Below are 22,294 nucleotides of genomic sequence, written 5' to 3'. Positions count from 1 at the left end.
AGAAGTGCTCAGCTCAGACAATGCTCTTTCGAAGATGTACTAACAAGTACAGCTGCCTGACTAGTACTGGGAAAGTACAGAGCGCCTGGCGAGGAGAGAGCGAGCGAGCGAGAAGAACACGTCCTTCCGCTACGGCTGCCAGCTGCTCCTTGTAAGCCGCCTCGCGTTTTACTCCCTGCTTATAAACGGCATTGAGCGCTGGAATGTTAAAGGTGCTAAGTAGTTATATTACAGTACACCAAAGCCATTATAGTTTACTTTTCAGTTAAAACAGAATTTCGATCTTCTCATAAATCAAGAACATACTAAAATGACACTGTATTAATATTGAATTAGTTAAATTCCAAACATTAGAAGCATTATTTTATTATCAAATTAGGCTAGACATGTCCAGTAGTTAAATGACCTTGGTCTACTTGTTCTGCAGTGCTCTAAGAGAAACAAGTTAATTCTGCTTAGCACAATAATAATAATAATAATAATAATAATAATAATAATAATAATAATAATAATAATAATAATAATAATAATAATAATAATAATAATAATAATAATAATAATAATAATAATAATAATAACTTGGCAGTTATTGGATAATTATTCTAGCACAATCCTGTGCAGAATAGTTAAATACTGATAATACCGCCTGGAATTTAACCCATGACCCTCTGATCCGAAGACCAAACGCTGACCTATCAGCCAAGGAGTCTGATTATAAATGCAAGACACACATCCTGTCCAGAATAGCTAAATACTGACAATAATACCAGGAGCAGCCGGTTATTTAAAACTGCTGGTTTGCTGCTCCTTACCTAAACCAAATTATTATTATTATTATTATTATTATTATTATTATTATTATTATTATTATTATTATTATTATTATTATTATTATTATTATTATTATTATTATTATTATTATTATTATTAGTATTATTGATGGCGAAGCGCAAGGAGAATGACTGTTAATTAAATCCTGTGGCGTAGTCTTAGTCATAGTCAGTAGATTATGGGTGACACCTGGTCAGCGCATCAACTCCATCAGTTGCATTACTTAGCTTTTTTTTGACTGGGATCGCAACCTTTTGTATCAGACCATACCGCCGTTATTCTCACAAGGCTGAGTCAACTCAGATCAGGTCGAAAATCCCTGACTGAGTCTGGAATCGATCATTACGTTGAGCTGACCATTCAGTCACGGAGTCGAGATTGACAAAAGTCCCCGGCTGCTACTAACAGAGAGCAAAAGGAAGAAGTAGTCGTCCTTGCTCACTATCTCGTTAGTTGCTCTTCCAGTAAGAAGTAGACGTACTTCCTCACGGAGCAGCCGGTGACTACCCACTTTGCGTGGCGGTCTCACCCATACACACTGCAATGCTGCGCGTAATTTTATATCCACAAAGCTTCTAGCCTCCTGTTCTTCCGGGTGTGTTTAGCCTCTAAACTTTTGTCAATCTCGACTCCGTGACTGCATGGTCAGCTCAACGTAATGATCGATTCCAGACTCAGTCAGGGATTTTCGACCTGATCTGAGTTGACTCAGCCTTGTGAGAATAACGGCGGTATGGTCTGATACAAGAGGTTGCGATCCCGGTCAAAAAAAGCTAAGTAATGCAACTGATGGAGTTGATGCGCTGACCAGGTGTCACCCATAATCTACAGACTATGACTAAGACTACGCCACAGGATTTAATTAACATACATTCTCCTTGCGCTTCGCCATCAATAATAATAATAATAATAATAATAATAATAATAATAATAATAATAATAATAATAATAATAATAATAATAATAATATGGTTTAGGTAAGGAGCAGCAAACCAGCAGTTTTAAATAACCGGCTGCTCCTGGTATTATTAACAGTATTTAGCTATTCTGGACAGGATGTGTGTCTTGCATTTACATTGACTGACAGAGCAAATGCAACACCAAGAAGGAGTGGTCAGAACTTTATGCCAATTGCAGGGTAGACTGACGTCACTGAGGTATGCTCATGATGTGAAATGCGCCGCTGTGCTGTGCACGTAGCGAACGATAAATGGGACACGGCGTTGGCGAATGGCCTACTTCGTACCGTGATTTCTCAGCCGACAGTCATTGTAGAACGTGTTGTCGTGTGCCACAGGACACGTGTATAGCTAAGAATGCCAGGCCGCCGTCAACGGAGGCATTTCCAGCAGACAGACGACTTTACGAGGGGTATGGTGATCGGGCTGAGAAGGGCAGGTTGGTCGCTTCGTCAAATCGCAGCCGATACCCATAGGGATGTGTCCACGGTGCAGCGCCTGTGGCGAAGATGGTTGGCGCAGGGACATGTGGCACGTGCGAGGGGTCCAGGCGCAGCCCGAGTGACGTCAGCACGCGAGGATCGGCGCATCCGCCGCCAAGCGGTGGCAGCCCCGCACGCCACGTCAACCGCCATTCTTCAGCATGTGCAAGACACCCTGGCTGTTCCAATATCGACCAGAACAATTTCCCGTCGATTGGTTGAAGGAGGCCTGCACTCCCGGCGTCCGCTCAGAAGACTACCATTGACTCCACAGCATAGACGTGCACGCCTGGCGTGGTGCCGGGCTAGAGCGACTTGGATGAGGGAATGGCGGAACGTCGTGTTCTCCGATGAGTCACGCTTCTGTTCTGTCAGTGATAGTCGCCGCAGACGAGTGTGGCGTCGGCGTGGAGAAAGGTCAAATCCGGCAGTAACTGTGGAGCGCCCTACCGCTAGACAACGCGGCATCATGGTTTGGGGCGCTATTGCGTATGATTCCACGTCACCTCTAGTGCGTATTCAAGGCACGTTAAATGCCCACCGCTACGTGCAGCATGTGCTGCGGCCGGTGGCACTCCCGTACCTTCAGGGGCTGCCCAATGCTCTGTTTCAGCAGGATAATGCCCGCCCACACACTGCTCGCATCTCCCAACAGGCTCTACGAGGTGTACAGATGCTTCCGTGGCCAGCGTACTCTCCGGATCTCTCACCAATCGAACACGTGTGGGATCTCATTGGACGCCGTTTGCAAACTCTGCCCCAGCCTCGTACGGACGACCAACTGTGGCAAATAGTTGACAGAGAATGGAGAACAATCCCTCAGGACACCATCCGCACTCTTATTGACTCTGTACCTCGACGTGTTTCTGCGTGCATCGCTGCTCGCGGTGGTCCTACATCCTACTGAGTCGATGCCGTGCGCATTGTGTAACCTGCATATCGGTTTGAAATAAACATCAATTATTCTTCCGTGCCGACTCTGTTTTTTCCCCAACTTTCATCCCTTTCGAACCACTCCTCCTTGGTGTTGCATTGTCACTGTCAGTCAGTGTATAATCAGACTCCTTGGCTGATAGGTCAGCGTTTGGGACTTCGGATCAGAGGGTCATGGGTTAAATTTCAGGCGGTATTATCAGTATTTAACTATTCTGCACATGATTGTGCTAGAATAATTATCCAATAACTGCCAAGTTATTATTATTATTATTATTATTATTATTATTATTATTATTATTATTATTGTGCTAAGCAGAATTAACTTGTTTCTCTTAGAGCACTGCAGAACAAGTAGACCAAGGTCATTTAACTACAGGACATGTCTAGCCTAATTTGATAATAAAATAGTGCTTCTAATGTTTGGAATTTAACTAATTCAATATTAATACAGTATCATTTTAGAATTTTCTTGATTTATGAGAAGATCGAAATTCTGTTTTAACTGGAAAGTAAACTATAATGGCTTTGGTGTACTGTAATATAACTACTTAGCACCTTTAACATTCCAGCGCTAAATGCCGTTTATAAGCAGGGAGTAAAACGCGAGGCGGCTTGAGGACGAGTTCGACTGTGCTAGCGAGAACTCGTATGTGCTTCTCTCTCCGCTCTCACTCTCCTCTCACCGGGAACCTCTAGAACTTCAAGTGGATACACTACCTGTCCCAATCGGTTACTGCCTCTCAGTACCCAGTAGTGATGGGCTAGCGACGGAATCGAGTAGAATCGAGTAATGTGCTCTTAGAATCGGTATTACTCGACTCCAGACTCGAGTCCAAGCATACTGGTGTCGCTATCTGTGGACATGCCTTAGAACTAAAATCTACTGTTCTGGAGTGCGCGGCATTCAGGGTCACCCACAGAATATTTTTGTGGTGTGGAGTGCAATATGTTTGCTGCTGATGATTGATGTTGTTCAGTCATCGGTCGTCAATAATTCGATTGTTATGATTATTATTATCATCATCATAGGCACTAAAGGTTGTGACTTACTAACAAACTGTCAGCTGTTTAGCTAGAACAGAATGACGTTCTGTCCGCTGATTTGCTGCGTGAACGTACGTCACATTCTGGACGCCTCATCTTAATACCCGACATTATATCTGCCGAAAGTATGATGTACATATAAACTGCTGTAATTCACCTGTTCCCCCGGACGATTGTAGGCTTTGGCGCGGTTAGCAATAGGCTATGGTTACAAGAAATCTGTCATACTACCGATCATATTAGCACATCTACGCCCGTGTATATGCATAATGGCTACATGAGATATAATTTACCAGTAGCGAAGCAATACAATGTGTGCAGAAATACCGTCTATAGTCTACAAATAGCACATGTTTAAAATACACTAATTACAACATACATACCGTGACAGGGATTTGAAATAATAATAATAATAATAATAATAATAATAATAATAATAATAATAATAATAATAATAATAATAATAATAATAATGTTATAACTTTTACGTCCAAGTACGTACATTTGTATGGTTTTCGGGGATGCCGAGGTACCGCATTTAGTCCCCCGGGAGATTTTTTACGTCCCAATAATTCTACCGACACTAGGTTGACGTATTTGAGCACCTTCAAATACTACCGGAATAAACCAGTATCGAACCGGCCACGTTGGGCTATGAAGGCCAGATAAGCTATATTATCAATATTAGAATAGATGGCATATTCAGTGAAGTGTGTGCGAGACGCCGTAAACGGATATTTTCATATCTTATTATGCGTATTAAGTGGCATTATTATCGTTCTCAAGTAATTATCAAATTTAGGTTATTCCTTTTGCGCATTCATTCAGTTTTTTCATATCGTACCGCGCTGTCGCAATCCCATAAACCCTCAGCGACCGCTTGTACGCATGCTTCATCTATCTACGAGCCGGCGAGTGAGCGAACGTGTGACGTCATGCTATCATCGAGCCTTCGCAAGCGAAGCGAGTCCGAGCCTGGACTCGAAAGAATCGAGTACCGCGATTCCAGGCATCACTCGCGCACATCACTAGTACCCAGGGTTAGATAGGGATTCTCTGGCCCAGGGACCCCCGTAACAAGGGATAATCCCGCGTCCACTAGTTCGCATTAGATGCCCCCACATACAAACACACGGCGCCGGGCTCGAGAACTTCAAAAGAGCAATGCGCTTAGTGAAGAGCAAATTGTCAGCGAGCCCGGGGCTAATACAGACACCAACGACGATCCCGAAGAACTGACGGATAGTGAAGGGCTGCCGTTATTACGGCAAGCTACTCACTCCACGGCCGTCAGCCCACCAGCGGAGGGTATAGCGCTGTTGTTACAGCGCACCCCCCCGCCAACCACTATCAGTAGACTAGGGCTGACCAGTCCTATCTTTATGGGCTTAGCCCCTAACACGTCTACCAGGAGCCCAGCCCAGGCGGCCAACGGCCATGCTATGCTGAACACTTCGGTGAAAATCCCATCACCGCAGTTAAGCAACATAGGCCTTGGTCAGTACTTGGATGGGCGACCGCTAGCGCGCAGCTCAGAGCTAACGGCCCCCGCTACGGCCAAAGACCCGGCCGAGCGGGGACCGGTGGCTACCCAACACAGCGTGCCCCCCGTGAGCAGTGAGCGAAATGCGCCAGAGGAGCACAGAACAGACTTCACCCCTGATTCTGTGCAAGTAAACCTGACGCACGAAACTCACGTAACGGGGTGCGCCACGCAGTACTTTGCGCTTACCACCACCACGAACACGACGACCACCACCACCACCAGGACAACCCCCATAACCACCCCGTCAGTAGCCGCTGGCAAGCACATACCTGTGCAGCTGCTGCCCGCTCGGTCGGCTGGCCCTACTCGAGCTGAGCCCCGAGAAAGGAGCGCGCAGCGCGGGGAAAGCGAACCAGGAGGCCTGACGTTATGTGCGAGTGAGCGGGAACCGGGGTTCGACCCTGAAGTGCCGGAACTCGCACTTGGGAAAGTGACTGGGGAGATACCTGAACACAAACAGGAGACTACTTCTCCCCCCAACACAAACCTTGCCCTCAAACCCAACCTAGTGGCAAGCCAGCTGGACGCCGGGAAAGCGGGATCCAGTTCCGCCTACCCGAGCGATGAGGCGGCGCCCAAGGGAAGGAAAGAGGGCAAGAAAAGACGGACTCGGTGGAAGGCGCCACGTAAAGTCCTACCCCCCCCCCCCCCGGGCAAGCCGGTGAATCGGACTCCGACCCAGATGAGGCAAGACTGGTGATAGATGTATCAAGTACATCCCAGGATGCCGACTCTGAAGGCACGGAGGGAGAGGAGCCGTGCGGGCACGGGGTGACCGAAACCTTGGACCCAGCCACGCAGCCGGGAAACCAGGATGACGGTTTTAGGGAGGCCAAGAGTGGGAGAAGGAGAAAAGGCGAGGAGAAAGGGAAAGACACCAAGCCTATGAGCCGCAAGGCCCAACAGGGCGGGAGTCGGAAACCGAGTACCCGAGCCGAAAGCTCCACAGACACCTCATACAGCTCGATCATGCCACCACCAGACACTAACACGACACAGGCACAACAGATAAGACCTCAGCAGACACAAACAAGTAAACCAGCCACCCGTAAGGGGTCGACCCCCCCCCCACCCCTTACGGTCAACAGTAACAATATTAAACTCATCGAAATGGAGCTTCTCAAAAAGCTGACACATGAGCAGAGAAATTATTATTTCTCCAAGCCGAGAATAAACGCACATGAAGCGATCCGGCTACATATGTCCAGCTTCGAAAGCTATGAAATCGCTATGAAAGTGCTGAAAGGGCTTAATATCAAGTTTGTACAGATATTGCCCAACTCAACAGTAAAGCGATTTGTAGTGAGAACGCCCAATAACACGTATGGGCCAGGTGATATTGGGTTTGCCATGCGAGCCCAGGGTATCACAGCACTTACTGTACACAGGATGCGAACAGGAAACAGGCCAGCCAAGGGCTGCCTCTTCCTAGTTGCCGTGGCGGATACCCCGGGAGCGGACAGCCTGCGGAAAATGCGGATGCTGAAGAACATGCTGGTGACAGTCGAACCGTACCGCCCGCAAACCACTGGCCCACAATGTGGGGTATGCCAGAGGCATGGGCACTCAGGGGCGACATGTCAGCTGGATCCCAGATGTCGCAGATGCGCCGCCTCCCACCTGTCCCGCGACTGCCCCCACGGCAATGATCCAGCGTTCTCAAAGTGCGCCAACTGCGAGGGGAAACACGCGGCTAATTATAGAGAATGTCCCCGCCGCAGGGACTACGAAGCCGCCTTTCAAGGCAAAGGGCCTAAGGGTAATAAGCGTGGCAACCCTAAAGCCCCAGCAGGCCCATCAGGCATAGACGCTTCACGTAGACAACAACAACAAATAGGCCCCTTAGGCAAAAAGGACCCATCAGGACCTACAGGCCATTCAGGCACCAAGGGCCGAAAGCAAGGCCAATCAGGCAAATTAGACCCCTCAGGTGGAGGCAAAATAACCTTGCCACCCCCAAGGACGGAGGGTACACACAAAACCGGGCCCTCAGCCCAAGCACCCGCCACCTCCGTTCAAAGTAAGACCTCCGAAAATAAAAACAGGAAGAAGGCCCTACCCCAAAGACCCAACCTAAGGCAGGTTAAGTCCACGCACGCTTCCCCGGAGCAGCCTCAGGGCCCGCCCCAGGGCAGCTCCACCCCCCGCAAGGAACCTGCCGCTAATAAAACAGCATCCGACCCACCCCCCCAACCCCCAAACCCCACACAACAACAGTCACACCCATCTCACCACCTGCACCAGTAACACTAACACAGGCTCAACAGCCAGAGGGAAACATGGCAGTAAAGGCGTTCAGGGAAAGGATAGAAGAAATCCTGAAAACCTTCTTTCCGAACCTGAACCTCACGGCAGCCATTACCACTGGGGTAATGATGGCCAACATGCTCCCATTTTCCTGGCTAAGGGATCTGGTTAATGCGATAGCTGACCTCCTGTCCCAAGATGCCTGAACAACACGACGAAGACCACAATAATAATAACAATAACACGCAGGAGCTTCGAGTTCTAATATGGAACTGCCAAGGCGTCAGATCCAGGAAATATGAGCTCGAAGCCTTCCTAGCCGCGAACACCATACACATAGCTCTCCTAACAGAAACCTTCCTCCCACCGGGGAAGAAGTTCACCATAAGAGGCTATAAAATACACCGAAGCGACAAGGCCAATAGAGTCGGAGGAGTGGCAGTTCTGGTAAGGAAGGACATTAAACATATGGAAATAGACTTACCAGAACTGGTCGAGCTCGAAGCGTGCGGAATTGCCATACCAGTGCGAGGAACACTCGTCAATGTAATATCGGCGTACTCCAGACCTAAACACCTTAACACACAAGATATAGAATCGGTATTAAGGCAAAATAGAAACACGATCCTAGGAGGCGACCTAAATTCGAAACACGCCAGCTGGGGGTGCCTGAAACCTAACGCAGACGGCGAAAGGCTGTACAACCACATGCTATCCCAGGACTATGTGGTAACAGCCCCCAGCGAACCCACGTTCCTGGCACCAAACGAACAGGTCGACGATATATTGGACATCGCCCTACTGCGAAATATTCCTCAAAGATACACCATAAAGGTCATTAACGACCTAGGGTCGAGGCATCAACCAGTAATATTTACACTGGAAGCGAACCCGGAGGAATATGAGAATAACCCCAAGCGCCGACTAAACTATAAAGCAGCCAAATGGGGTAAATTTGAAAGAAAACTCGATTCACTCCTACAGGGGACTGAGGACATACAAATAGTAAACCCAGCCCAAACGGATGAATCCCTAAAAACACTCGTAAATGCGATCCAGGCAGCCACAACTGCGAGCATCCCGGTACACAAACCTAGACAAAACACCAACATTGAAATACCGGCCCACATTAAAGATCTAATACGCCAGCGCAACAGACACAAGCGCAACTGGGCCCGACACCACCGCGATGAAGACCGGATACGTAAAAATGAACTCAGGGTCGAAATCGAAACCGAAATAATGGAGTATAGGTCTCGGATCTGGAATAACAAACTGAGTACGTTTGACACAAATACCAGACCGGTGTGGAACCTAGCGAGATATTTCACGCGAGAACCACACGTGATCCCAACAATTAAGGGACCTAACGGACCAGTATATGAAAATCAAGATAAAGCAGAGGTGATAGCCGACTCACTCGAAGAGGCCTTTAAGCCCAATGACGAACCGTCGGACCCCGCCTTCATTAGGCAAACAGAGGCCAAGGTAGCGGAATTCCTAACAAACGCACCTAAGCCCGAGGTTAAGAAGACTAATATCCACGAAATTAAGTAGATAATAGGTCACCTTAACTCGAAGAAGGCACCCGGCCCAGATGAGATTCAGAACATAATACTTCAAAAGCTAACCCCGAAAGCCCTCGCACTACTCACTAAAATATACAATGCAATGCTCCAATTGCAGTATTATCCCGAACAGTGGAAAAAGGCGAGAATCCTTGTATTCGGCAAACCAGGCAAGGACAAATCTAACCCTAATAATTACAGGCCCATCAGTCTCCTGGACGCCCTCAGCAAAGTATTTGAGAAAATACTGCTGAAAAGGCTCATAGCACATATCAAGGAAAGAGGAATCATTCGGAACGAACAATTCGGTTTTAGAAACGGCCACTCCGCACCGCAACTGCTTACCCGGGTCCTAGAACAAGCGACCATCGGACTAAACAAGCGAAGAGACACAGGCACGGTATTCCTTGATATCCAGAAGGCATTCGATAAAGTCTGGCACGAAGGCCTATTAGCGAAATTAATAGACCTCGAATTCCACCCAGGGTACATAAGATTAATTAAATCATACCTGGAAGGCCGAGAGTTCCAAGTAGATGTTCATAACACACTGTCAAGCACGCGACCAATCAGGGCGGGCGTAGCCCAGGGGTCACTAATAGGGCCAATCCTGTTCATTCTATTTACGAATGACATGCCGACAGCGGAACTCACTACCACGCACCTCTACGCGGATGACACTGCTATCACAGTACAACACTTTCAGCTAGCATGCGCCCGAAAGAGACTACAAGTAGCACTGCGAACTCTCGAGCCCTGGCTAACCAAATGGCGTATCAAAGTCAACGTTGACAAATACCAAGCTGTGATGTTTACTAGGAAGAACAGACTCACGCATAGGCCAGCCAACATAAAACCGCTCAAATTATTTAATCGACATATAGCATGGCACGACAAGGTCAAATATCTAGGAGTAGTCCTAGATAGAAAACTAACCATGCTATATCACATTAAAGACATCCAGCGAAAAACAAACGCACGACTGGCACAGCTCTATCCGATACTGAATAAAAGATCCAGTATTAACAAGCGAGTAGCAATAAACATGTACAAGGCCCTAATTAGGCCGATAATAACGTACGCAGCTCCAGCCTGGGGCTACACTGCTATGACGAACCTGGATAAGCTGGAACTAATACAAAACAAATGCATTCGAGCAGCGGCTAAACTCCCGTATGACACACTAATACGCCACCTACGCGCAATTGCGAAAGTCACCTCCATAAGGCAACACATACGAAAGCAAACACTCCGAATGTACAAGAAGTCATGGGGTAGTAAGATCAACCCACTAGTCAGTGGAATAGGACGCTATGACGTCGACCTACACACCAAATACCCCACACCGAAACACATTCTGTTCAGGCACAGGGCCAGGAGGCCGGGGGCCCAAAACCGCCCTCGCTCCTAAACTGACACCAACTCAATATACCGCACCACTTAACAATATGCACACACACCACAACACCTGTATATATGTACATACTTGTTTACTGCCTACATCCTTGTCCTAGATTATGTTATTACTATGTTACAGATTTAGCCAAGCGAGGGAGGATTGAGAGAAGAAATACAACACGACGAAGGCAACACAGCCATGAAAGAGACGATCCAATCCAACCCCGCCCCCACCAGCGACAAAGGAGTGGACGAAAAAAAAAAGAAAATAAAACAACCCACCCCTGCTAATACCACTAACTATTAATCTACTAATTGTAATTGTACTTGTTATACAGGACACGACGAGAGCGGAAAAGCGGCCCGCACTCTACAGAAGAAAAGTAATAATGTATATATAATAGGATGTGTGTATATATGTGTATATATTTACAGAGACAAGTGTGTGACACCAACACCGCAAAGAAGGGACGTCATCAGGCGGGAAAGAAGATGCCCCTTACAACAAGTAAGGCTTGGCACTACTCCCCTTCTCCTTAAAAGGAGACTTGGCACCAGGGACTGCTGGCTGCTGGACCAAGGGACTAACCTGTGGCCCAAAGCCCAGACGCCAGCGGACCCGAGCCGCACCAGGCAGTGACAAGTAGGACTGATCCCCCATAATAATTGACAAAAGCTAGGTAAATGGTTATGATTGCATGACACATATTCCTAACTAACACAACCTCTGGTCTTTATCCAGCTCACATCCTTGCATGTGCTATCAAAAGATGTCAGGTTTTACATGTAGGCTCTTTCTTCTTTCTGCCTATGTGGTTTTTCCCTGACCCTTCAATACCATACACCAATACCATATACCTAACACAATCTCGCCTGGTAACGTGTCTGACATGGAAACAGGCAGATACTCCTTGTATCACTTCCCACTCTACCCAGCTATCTCTTTTCTACTTAGAAATTAATAGCATGTCGGAGGCCATGTAGATTGAGTCGATGGTCGACCTTGAGAAGAATCGACATCCTAGACGTGACATCTGAAATCAGCCTTCTGTAAGTATTCATTTTATTCCTTTACTCATCTTATCTTGGCTTGGCGGTGTGTCTTAAGAAGTAGCCTATAGAGGAACTGAAGTAGACATGAATTATTATTATTACTATTATTATTATTAATTGTTCGCTTCATGCTCTCTCAATAACAGTAGTTTCATTAAGTCGTTGTTGTTGCTTTATGTATAAGTTTGAATATATCGTGGTCATCAGCCTCGTGTACTTGTATTCTTTGGTAACCTGTGACAATGCAGTGTCTAGTAGCGCGTGTATTTGTAGTAGGGGGTAGGATTGGGTGAGAGATGACCGTGGTCTTAAGTTAGGAACCATCCCAGCATTCCTCTCTAACACTTCAAATCTCAGCTTGTTGGCAGCGACGTGCAGTTGTACAGCTTGTTAGCAGTGGCGTCACCGGTCGTACGCACTTGTGCAAGTTAAAGCTTGCTCTTGGTGACGTCTATATAAGAGCGGTGTATTGCAAATAATAATCAGTATGCCAGTGACCGTGTCTTGAATAACATCAGGAAGAAGCAGCAGCGCGTAAGTACTTCCGCTCTATTCGAGACATCTCTTGCATGCTTTCTGTACGGAGTGCGATATATACTGTAGTTTTTTTGTTTTTTGTAAGAACGCTAGAATCAGTTACGTATTCTGAATTCAGTTGAGGAGTGTAAAAGTACCGGAATAACGACCTGCAACCTTTAGTGTAGACTGATTGACCTTGGTCAGTCTACGAACTGACACAGTAGCTCTTCTGTTAAAGTCGGGCTGGGTGCCTCAGACGGTTGAGGCGCCGGCTCCCTGAAACCTAGGTTCTATCCTGGATCAGTCCCCGTGGTATTTAAAGGTTCTCAAATACGTCAGCTTCGTGCCGGTAGATTTACTGGCACGTAAAAGGACTCTTGCAGGACAAAATTTCAGCACCTCGTTGTCTCCGATAACCGTAAAAGTAGTTAGTGGAACGTAAAGCCTGTAATATTATTATTATTATTATTATTATTATTATTATTATTATTATTATTATTATTATTATTATTATTATTCTATTGAAACAGATTAATCATTTTCTCATAAACGTCAAGGCTATCAGCCTCACCAACTCACCCTCTAACTGTTGTTTTAGGTTTTTCGGCATAATAGCCCACAATGTTAAAAATATGTACCTGAATATACTTTAAACAACTTTTAGAGTTAAAAGCATGTTAGAAGTAAAACAACCCTTAACTTGAAAAATTCAATATCTCCTAAACAGCTGGTCGTAGAAAATTAATGCTTAGCTTAAAAATCATCAAAAGTAATCCTTTAACAGATTATATACACCAGCCCACCCCCTAATCATTAATTTAGGGTTTTTGGCAAAAATAGCTTAAAACGTTAATATTTTGTATTGGAGTATACTCGAGATGACTTTTAGAGTCGAAAGCAAGTTGGGGATGAAAACAACCCTTAACTTGAAAATTCGATATCTCCGAAACCGCTGGTTCTAGAAAATTAATGTTTAGCTTAAAAATCACTAAAGCAATTTTTTTAACGGATGATTTAGGCTAATCCACCCTCCAACCATTATTTTAGGTTTTTGGGCGAAAATAGCTTAAAATGTTAAAATTTGGTACTGGAGTATACTCTAGATGACTTTTAGAGTCAAAAACAAGTTAGGGCTGAAAACAACCCTTAACTTAAAAATTTAATATCTCCTAAACGGTTGGTGTTAGAAAATTAATGTCTAGCTTAAAAATCACTAAAAATAATCCTTTAACAGATGATATAGACTAATCCACCCTCCAGCCATTATTCTAGGATTTTGTTTATTATTATTATTATTATTATTATTATTATTATTATTATTATTATTATTGCTATTATTAACACTTTTACCTGATATATTGAGTTATGTACCAAATTTTTTTTCAAATAGTATTGTTTTCCTTTCTACAGGTAATTTAGTAAATGTGTGAGTACATTCTCTACGTAGATGCTCCATTGACTACAGCAGTATCCCTCTCACATTTGCAGGTGTCTATAAATATGTTATTAATTATTTGAACTAGTGAGCTTAGAAAACGATTTTTTCTGATATCGTACCATTTAGAAAAGTTATAAATAATAAGTTATATGCTTGCTCCTCTAAACTTAACTATATTGCGCGGTGCCCTTTACGAAGTGGAGAGTAGACCTCTGAAACATACTTGTCATCCGAGCTTGCAAACCTCGTTGGTATGTCAACGATGAGAGTTTACGTACAGCATTGTAGTTAATTTTAGTTGAGCTTGTCTTCCAAGCATATTTTGTGTAAAGTATGTGAGCTTTGATCGGTCGATGTTAGAACCCTCAAAGAGGGTGGAGAGGACTTGCTACACTTCGGTCAGACGAGGCTACAACCCTCGCAGTGGTGTTAATGACAGATTTTCTATTTTCTAACGTCCTGATTGGCTTACAAACATATACTTTCAAAATGTTCCTGTTACGATATAATTTTTTAACTCAACTCAATCGTATTTTTACACAAAAATTGCTTGCTCCTCTAGACTTAACTATATTGCGCGGTGCCCTTTACGAAGGGAGAGTATACCTCTGAGATAGACTTGTCATCCGAGCTTGCAAACCTCGTTGGTATGTCAACGATGAGAGTTTACGTACAGCATTGTAGTTAATTTTAGTTGAGCTTGTCTTCCAAGCATATTTTGTGTAAAGTATGTGAGCTTTGATCGGTCGATGTTAGAACCCTCAAAGAGGGTGGAGAGGACTTGCTACACTTCGGTCAGACGAGGCTACAACCCTCGCAGTGGTGTTAATGGCAGTTTTTTCTATTTTCTAACGTCCTGATTGGCTTACAAACATATACTTTCAAAATGTTCCTGTTACGATATAATTTTTTAACTCAACTCAATCGTATTTTTACACAAAAATTGCTTGCTCCTCTAGACTTAACTATATTGCGCGGTGCCCTTTACGAAGGGAGAGTATACCTCTGAGATAGACTTGTCATCCGAGCTTGCAAACCTCGTTGGTATGTCAACGATGAGAGTTTACGTACAGCATTGTAGTTAATTTTAGTTGAGCTTGTCTTCCAAGCATATTTTGTGTAAAGTATGTGAGCTTTGATCGGTCGATGTTAGAACCCTCAAAGAGGGTGGAGAGGACTTGCTACACTTCGGTCAGACGAGGCTACAACCCTCGCAGTGGTGTTAATGGCAGTTTTTTCTATTTTCTAACGTCCTGATTGGCTTACAAACATATACTTTCAAAATGTTCCTGTTACGATATAATTTTTTAACTCAACTCAATCGTATTTTTACACAAAAATTGTTTGCTCCTCTAGACTTAACTATATTGCGCGGTGCCCTTTACGAAGGGAGAGTAGACCTCTGAGACATACTTGTCATCCGAGCTTGCAAACCTTGTTGGTATGTCAAAAATGAGAGTTTACGTACAGCATTGTAGTTAATTTTAGTTGAGCTTGTCTTCCACGTACATTTTGTGTAAAGTATGTGAGCTTTGATCGGTCGATGTTAGAACCCTCACAGAGGGGCGTAGAGAAACTTGCTACACTTCGGTCAGATGGGGATAGAACCCTCGCAGTGGTGTTAATGTCAGTTTTTCTACCTTAAATCGTCCTGATTGGCTTTCAAACATATACCTTCAAATGTTTCTGTAACGATATAAATTTGAACTTGAGTAATTTTTCCAGTAATGTGAAGGCATTAGGTTAGCCACACTTTATGAAAATAATTTGAAGTACTGCATTATATATAAGTCAGAAGATTAGCGTAAGATGTTCACTTTCCCACGGACTGTTGACGTGATAACATCGTTCCTTATAAATAAAAGTATATACCAGCAGAAGAACTGAGCAATATTTCATCATCATCATCATCATCTGTTTACCCTCCAGGTTCGGTTTTTCCCTCGGACTTAGCGAGGGATCCCACCTCTACCGCCTCAAGGGCAGTGTCCTGGAGCTTCAGACTCTTGGTCGGGGGATACAACTGGGGAGTATGACCAGTACCTCGCCCAGGCGGCCTCACCTGCTATGCTGAACAGGGTCCTTGTGGAGGGATGGGAAGATTGGAAGGGATAGGCAAGGATGAGGGAAGGAAGCGGCCGTGGCCTTAATTTAGGTACCATCCCGGCATTCGCCTGGAGGAGAAGTGGGAAACCACGGAAAACCACTTCCAGGATGGCTGAGGTGGGAATCGAACCCACCTCTACTCAGTTGACCTCCCGAGGCTGAGTGGACCCCGTTCCAGCCCTCGTACCACTTTTTTCAAATTTCGTGGCAGAGCCGGGAATCGAACCCGGGCCTCCGGGGGTGGCAGCTAATCACGCTAACCACTACACCACAGAGGCGGACCAGCAATATTTTAGTTTGTAATAAACTGTTGAGGGGCGGGCATACATTACTCTGCTTCTCTCTTTTTCTCAGGTGCGATCTATTAGCAGAAGAAAAGTCTATCATGGAGCAAACTATACCAAGCTATACGTGCAAGGAGTGCGGAAAAATATTTCACCGAGGCTATCATAAGAGACGTCATGAGATATCTTGTAGAACAATTTTTCAATGCAAACATTGTAGAAGAGAGTTTAAGAACGCTTACAACGCTCAACGTCATGAAGCCGCGTGTAATGTAGCTTCATCGAGACGAAAATATAAAGAGCTCAACCGTATTCAAGCAAATACTGGTTTATGTTTAAAAAGTACACCTCTGCGAGAGATTTTTAATTCTCACTCGTCTAGGCCTATTACAAGTTCTGTTACTAAACACACATTTCGAAACAAAGAGAAGCAAGATAATGATGATGATAATGAAGATGACGAGGAGGAGGAGGAGGCAGATAAAGATGCTGATGATAATAGTGATAATAAAGGAAACGAAGGAGAAGAAGGAAAAAACGAAGATCTCAATGTTTCTTTGCCATTAGAGCTTTATAATTTTACTTCATTTTCTAAGTCTGCAACACGTTCTGTAGCCGTGCAAACATCTCAAGAAGGGATGGAAAATGAAGTAGAAGAAGATATCAACGCTTCTTTGCTACCAACACAAGTAAGGTTTGTACCTGGAAACGCTACTGCAAAATCACGTATTACATCAAAACAAGTCCCTACTCATCAACTGTCTGCATGCAAGCACAAAGTGCACAACAAGCCTCTGTTACCCCATGTAGACGTAAGGTACTGTAAAGACCCCAACCTACTCGTAGAACGTTTGCAACTGCTAATAGCCTACCAAGATGCTGGTTGCACAGAGTATAAAGCAGATAGTCCGCCTCTGTGGTGTAGTGGTTAGCGTGATTAGCTGCCACCCCCGGAGGCCCGGGTTCGATTCCCGGCTCTGCCACGAAATTTGAAAAGTGGTACGAGGGCTGGAACGGGGTCCACTCAGCCTCGGGAGGTCAACTGAGTAGAGGTGGGTTCTATTCCCACCTCAGCCATCCTGGAAGTGGTTTTCCGTGGTTTCCCACTTCTCCTCCAGGCGAATGCCGGGATGGTACCTAACTTAAGGCCACGGCCGCTTCCTTCCCTCTTCCTTGCCAATCCCTTCCAATCTTCCCATCCCTCCACAAGGCCCCTGTTCAGCATAGCAGGTGAGGCCGCCTGGGCGAGGTACTGATCATACTCCCCAGTTGTATCCCCCGACCAAGAGTCTGACGCTCCAGGACACTGCCCTAGAGGCGGTAGAGGTGGGATCCCTCGCTAAGTCCGAGGGAAAAACCGAACCTGGAGGGTAAACAGATGATGATGATGATGATGATAAAGCAGATATTTTTAAAATAGAGCAAAAATTGCGTCGTGCAGGTATTATTGAGTAATAGCTCTTCAAAGTAAATACCTTACCTGTAAGCTCTCTCTCTACAGTACAACAGCCTAAACACCTTCCTACATTTCCATCCTTCACCCTCACCTAAGTCATCCTGCTGTAGCATATAGTGGATCAAGTAGCTATACTAGTACAGACTCTTTTCGAACGTTCTCCCTTCCTTAGGAAAGAGCTCAACCGTATTCAAGCAAATACTGAATAATATTTAAAAGTTACTGCCACGCTGTTATCATGTTATTAACGCAGAATACAAAAAGCTGTCCGTACCTCTACAGTACATCATAGCACCCTAAACACCTTCCTACATCGAATACATTCCCACAGCTGCTTCCCACCATATCCATCCTTCTGTAGCATATAGTGGACTGAGTAGCTATAACGTTGCAGAAACTTTTAAAAACTTCCTTCCCTACATCCTCAGGGTGTTAACTCTGCCTCTAGCTGTAGAGCCGGTCTCAAGCCCGGATAAAGGGAGGAGAGGCACCCTAAATGCTACAAAAATATAAGCCCTTTTACTCTTTAGCCCATTAGTCCTTTAGCCCATTAGCCAATTAGCCCTTTAGCCCATTAGCCCTTTATCCCTAGGAGGAGAAGGAGGAGAATTAGGAGAAGGAGGAGAAGGAGGAGGAGGGCTCGGTGAGGTGGACGACGAAGAGTCCTTTCATCCTTTTGCCCTTCTGATAAGATGTGGCCCTTGGGTTCTATTCCCTATCATGCATGTAGCACGAATTTTTTTCAGTTCAGTATTTTGCAATCCTACACTGAATGAACTTTATCACTTCTAACAGATTACAAAGTTAGGTTATAACAATGTTTTATATATTTGTCTACATCTCATCATTCTAATTATGCTTTTGGCTTTGAGCGACTATCCATCCTCGAGAGCACTAATGCAGCTTTCCTCCCCCAGTGTTAGTCCCATAAGAGCCTATGTATACGCAAGAGCCCCTGCGCTAGACTGATGTGTGGAAGGGCATCCGATTAGGAGGATGAAACACCGACCCCGCATTAGCCCAATACTTGAAAAGCCCTAACACAGCTCTCCCCAAGTTAGTGCCATTAAGCTCATGTATCACTACCAGCTCCTGTACTAAAGTAATGAAGGACAGCTGGTGAGAAGGATGAGCGAGAGCCCAGCTCCTTAAAGTTAGTCTAATGTAACCAATGTACAACAGTTATCTTGCCTAGTAGACCCTGCCTCAGTCCCCAAAAGTTAGGTGATAAAACTAATAGAACATAATCGAAACCGACTTTCAACTTATTAGGTCGTGTTACGCACATTTAGTACGTGTTGAAGAGATGTTAAGTACAGAACAAAAATGGCCAACCAGACACCAGTGGGATCCGAATCCACTACCCCCCGATTTCGCGTCGGTTGCTCTACCAGTTGAGCTATGGTGGCCTAGGCCATCTTTGTTCTGTTGGAAAGGATCTAAGCTACAGGTCTGGTACTACTACCATCACACTGTAGAGTGCGTTTAAGTTGCCCGTTGAGGGCCAAGTCAATGAATATTGAATTTTCACGACCGCATTGTAATCGAAACCGACTTTCAACTTATTAGGTCGTGTTACGTACATTTAGTACGTGTTGAAGAGATGTTTCGATTACAATGCGGTCGTGAAAATTCAATATTCATTGACTTGGCCCTCAACGGGCAACTTAAACGCACTCTACAGTGTGATGGTAGTAGTACCAGACCTGTAGCTTAGATCCTTTCCAACAGAACAAAGTTGGCCTAGGCCACCATAGCTCAATTGGTAGAGCAACCGACGCGAAATCGGGAGGTTGTGGGTTCGGATCCCACTGGTGTCTGGTTGGCCATTTTTGTTCTGTACTTAACATCTCTTCAACACGTACTAAATGTACGTAACACGACCTAATAAGTTGAAAGACGGTTTCGATTACAATCATCATCATCATCATCTGTTTACCCTCCAGGTTCGGTTTTTCCCTCGGACTTAGCGAGGGATCCCACCTCTACCGCCTCAAGGGCAGTGTCTTGGAGCTTCAGACTCTTGGTCAGGGGATACAACTGGGGAGTATGACCAGTACCTCGCCTAGGCGGCCTCACCTGCTATGCTGAACAGGGGCCTTGTGGAGGGATGGGAAGATTGGAAGGGATAAGCAAGGAAGAGGGAAGGAAGCGGCCGTGGCCTTAAGTTAGGTACCATCCCGGCATTCGCCTGGAGGAGAAGTGGGAAACCACGGAAAACCACTTCCAGGATGGCTGAGATGGGAATCGAACCCACCTCTACTCAGTTGACCTCCCAAGGCTGAGTGGACCCCGTTCCAGCCCTCGTGCCACTTTTCAAATTTCGTGGCAGAGCCGGGAATCGAACCCGGGCCTCCGGGGGTGGCAGCTAATCACGCTAACCACTACACCACAGAGGCGGACTTCGATTACAATGCGGTCGTGAAAATTCAATATTCATTAATAGAACATAAGTTACAAGTTGTAAGCCAATAAGGCAGCTTTCTAGAGTTCAGTCCATGTGAACACAGTATAGCAGCCATCTTGCATAGTAGTTCCAGAAAATTAAACTGGTAAAAACTAATAGGTCAAAAGTTACATGTTGTGTTTTCCTGAGGCAGCCCCTGTTTAAGGTCTATACGAATAGAGTATAGCAGTCGTCTTGCATAGGAGCCCTTACCTCAGTTCTTGAATGTCAGGATGATCAAACTAATAGGTCATAAGTTAACAATGTGAGCTCCTAAGGCAGCTCTGTAGAGTTAGGTCTATAAGAACAATGTATCACCATTAGCTCCTGGTCCATCTCCTAAAATTTAGTCTCATATAACCAATGTTCAGCAACCATCTTGCCTCGCGTGTCCTAGCACTAGGAAGTTGCACGCGGCCGCCATCTCGGCAACCGCCCCTATGCCGTCTCCTTAAATCCTATGTCTCCCCTGTGCCAGCTTTCTCCATAAGAGCCTATATATAGCCGCTATCTTGCGCACGTGCCCCTGTGCTAGCTTTCTCCATAAGAGCCTATGTATAGTCACCATCTTGCGCAGTAGCCCCTGAGCTAGCTTTCTCCATAAGAGCCTGGGTATAGCCGCCATACTGTGCAATCGCCATAGGCCGTCTCCTTAAGCCCTATGTCTCCCCATGGCTAGCTTTCTCCATAAGAGCCTATGTATAGCCGCCATCTTGCGCAGTAGCCCCTAGCGCAGGTCCCAGGAGTTAGTCCCATAAGAGCCCATGTATAGCGGCCATCTTGCGCATTAGCCCCTGGCCCAGAATTCCCTTTTTATCCCTACTTATAAAGTTGAGGAGATTAAGAGAATATAGCTTCCAACAACATGCATTTATGGGTACTATTTTAAAAGAGAACAACCAACATGTTGAAAACTTTCTTCTTTCCCTCATGGAAGCACAATTACTTAAAGGAAGCCTTTCTTTGCTAAATAAAAGTTTGCATTACCTGAGGTTCTATTGTAAGAAAATTAATGACAGAAAATTGAGGGTGGATATTTGAGATGTTAGTTCTTAAGGGCAATTTAAGACAAAAATATTATGGATGTTGTCAGTGGTATCAATTGCTTAAAATCTTTGGGTGTTCACACAGAGCTGACAGTGGATACAAAAAATCTGATGTAAGTCTAAGTTGCTTCTCAGTCGGTCAATACATTAACAGGAGCTCAGCCTATACTGTGTCACCTCTTTGATCCATTAAGCAATATTATGTTATATGTGCGACTGTCAACAGTGTCATGCAAAGCTCGTTGGAATTCACCCGTGAAGTGATTTGACTGGCTGACTTCAGCAGCTGATAAAATAACAACGGTGGGAGATATCAAATTATTTTTTTCAAATTATTTATCAGCATGATAGACCCTCTAACACCGATATACCCAGTTCACATTGTTTCCAACCACACTGTATAGTCTGCCTCCCTAGTGTAATGGTTATCATTATTAGCTGACATCCTTGGTGGCCTGGTACTGCTAGAGATTTTAAAATGGTAGGAGAGCTGGTAAGTGGTCAAAATCGTACATGCAGCTCACCTCCATTGCGGGTGTACCTGGAAAGAGCTGCACCACCGTAAGATGAGGACATGAGGTTTTTTCATATATATACAGTGGCGGTCAAAATAATAGAGCCACCTCTATTGACGGGATTAAGAACTAGGATATCTATTAGTTCGCAAAATCTCCATGAGTACTGTGTAGTCAGTCCCTTTTAGACAATATCAGGGAAGACGTCGCTGCTGTCTGTAGTCGTGCGAAAGGAACTAGACGTTCGAAAAGAGGCATAAAGGTAAGAATCTTATGGGTCAAAATAATAGAGCCGTTTTACAGAAGTCCCGTTCAAATTGATTTTTTGCAGTTGTTTTCGGGGCTAGTAATATTATTTGTCAACAAACCTCCACTCAATATTATTTTGTATGTAAACTGATGTTTGGTTTTGTTTACATT

General features: G+C 44.9%; 2 protein-coding genes across 3 annotated transcripts in view; one reads left to right on the top strand and one right to left on the bottom strand.

The window, feature by feature from the left end:
• Positions 1-22,294, bottom strand: part of LOC137498963 (coagulation factor X-like) — a 159,492-nt gene that overhangs the window by 108,193 nt on the left and 29,005 nt on the right. The window lies entirely within an intron of this gene.
• Positions 12,564-22,294, top strand: part of LOC136867386 (monocarboxylate transporter 13) — a 258,356-nt gene continuing 248,625 nt past the window's right edge. The window contains exon 1 of one of the 2 annotated variants that reach the window (XM_067144566.2): positions 12,564-12,598. The gene's annotated coding sequence lies outside the window, so the exon portion shown is untranslated. The remainder of the gene's footprint in view (positions 12,599-22,294) is intronic. The other variant, XM_067144571.2, reaches the window with a different exon arrangement.

This window comes from Anabrus simplex, chromosome 3 (assembly GCF_040414725.1).
Source record: "Anabrus simplex isolate iqAnaSimp1 chromosome 3, ASM4041472v1, whole genome shotgun sequence".
Lineage (NCBI taxonomy): Eukaryota > Metazoa > Arthropoda > Insecta > Orthoptera > Tettigoniidae > Anabrus > Anabrus simplex.
Note: the sequence above shows the minus strand (reverse complement) of the source record. Positions and strands in the feature narration are given on the sequence as shown.